Here is a 2,165-nt window from a genome sequence, read left to right on the forward strand (position 1 = left end):
TGAAGTTGTTACAATCACAAATTTGACTTTGCGTGAAAAATTAATTACAAATATACACAATTACACTTAAATCCCAGCAAGTAAGTTTCACATGAAAATAAATTAAGAGCTTAAACTTAAATTCATTAGACAATGCTTTGTGCGAGATTGAAGAAGCTCTTACAAAGTTCTACCAACTCAACTATGTCCTCACATGTGGATAATATAGTTTTTTTAACCTTTTATTTTATTTTCCGAAAAGAAGAACTTTAGTTTTTTATATACAATAAACCAAACTTAGCATTAGTGGTTAGCGAGTTGACCAAGGCCACTCCTAGCACGAGCAGGTTGAGTCAAGGCACGGTCCGATCAATGTATGCTCGCAAAAAGACGGGCCATTTTAGGCTGCCCACTTGGTGAAGAGATAATATAACTAAGTCATCCAAATTTTAACCAATGATCATGACAAGAATTAAGCCGAAATTATTGTAAATTTTGGGAAAATAAAACTTCCATGGCCAAGAAGCAAATAAAATTCTTTCATAAAAATTCTCCTAATCCATAATGAAGTTTTCAGTTGGTCCATGCAAGATCATAAATTTTTTTTATTTTTATTTTTTGGAGAAATCGTACAATTTACGTTACAAGTTTTCAGTTGGTCCATGTATGTTCAAAGAGAATTGGGATAAGTCCCAACGGATTCACATGGCATAAAATTGGGACGCATTGTGACCGTCACCATATAGATTACTAATAAAATCATTCTTTTTCAATATTAAATAAACTAATTGAACTGAGGAAACAAGTTGTAGGGAGAAATAATATTTTTGTAGATACAAGTTGTGTCCCAAGTACATAACTAATTAAATGTACTTTGTTTTAAATTATTATTTGAAGAACCAATCGAATACAAGTTGTAGATATAAATTATATTTCTTTCTCGAAACCAAGACTAAAATGTCTATAAATAGAGACTCAAATATTACATGAATCCTCACCCAAGCTTCAAATATTCAATAAGTAATAGTAGCTTATTTCTTCTCTCCAATTCCCATAATGGCAGTCAAGAGTTCATCATCTTCCTCAATGTTGGTTGGCTTTCTATTTGCCATGATTGTCCTCTCCGCTAATTCTCGTAAGTTTACTACTATCATTTCTTCGTAAACTAAATAGTTTTCTACATGAGAGATACACAACTCTAGTTGTTGATTCCTATGTTTTATGATGTGTTTACAGAGATGGCATCAGCACTTGGAGTTACATGTAATGCTGGGATTGTGTTGAACTTGTCACTCCTTACTGCTTGCACTGCTGATACAGAATGTTACAACACCTGTTACCAGGGTTGCCTAGCTAGCGTCAACGTCAAGCTCGACGCTTATGCATGTGTCCCTGGTCTCCTTGGACTCAACTTGAACGGCTGCTCATGCTGCTGTGTTAGCGCTTAATCTCGCGTATCACATAAAAATCTGGTGCAAAGAAGAAGAAATTTAAAATAAAAGGCTGCATCAATAGCTATTGATTTATGATGTCTAGCTTCAGAATAAGATCTCATATCTCTTTGTCATGCACCAGCTAGCTTTTCTATTTATTTTGTAATGTCATCATCAATATAATCTATATGACCAATTTGGTGGTGCATACCTTTGTTTCTCTCTCACTTGCCTACTTATGTTTATTGAAACCTCTCAAACATTCATGGAAAATTTCATGATAAAAAACACTATAATAAGGTAACTGAATAGGCCTTTCTGTGGTATCTATCATTATAACATTAGGCCTTTCTGTAGAGAGATTGATACTCAGGCGCAAGTTTTAGGTGCCCTGAGGGTCAGCTTGCTAGGTTGACCGCCTAGTTATGGCGTTTTTTACGGGGCAATGGAGGTTAGGACGTAATGTGCAACGGCGGGTCAGGTTGTAACGTGCTACAGGGGTCATGCTGTAACGTGCCATGAAGAAGGCTCTCATAAGAGCATATAGGTTTTTTCCACCACATTTCTTTACCGTTCTTAGTTTATTTTATTGCTATGTTTTAAGTATTTTTATTGTTTAGGAATCCTAGTTTGAGTCTATCTAGGAAAGTCTATTATCCAATAAAAGGAGGTCTAGTCTATTTTGATATTCATATTGAAGAGAAAAACCATTGAAGTTAATCAAGTTTTAGTTTTCTTTATCGTTTTCTTTAC

At 34.7% G+C, this 2,165-nt stretch overlaps 1 long non-coding RNA gene across 1 annotated transcript; it reads left to right on the plus strand.

Moving 5' to 3' along the window:
- Positions 1-971: 971 nt before the first annotated feature.
- LOC147565205 (uncharacterized) lies at positions 972-1,620 on the plus strand. Its single transcript, XR_015237063.1, has 2 exons — positions 972-1,114; positions 1,216-1,620. It is a non-coding gene; the product is annotated as an uncharacterized LOC147565205 (long non-coding RNA).
- Positions 1,621-2,165: the final 545 nt, after the last annotated feature.

This window comes from Eschscholzia californica, unplaced genomic scaffold, assembly GCF_041429995.1.
Source record: "Eschscholzia californica isolate CP2 unplaced genomic scaffold, dmEscCali1.0.p SCAF_1, whole genome shotgun sequence".
Lineage (NCBI taxonomy): Eukaryota > Viridiplantae > Streptophyta > Magnoliopsida > Ranunculales > Papaveraceae > Eschscholzia > Eschscholzia californica.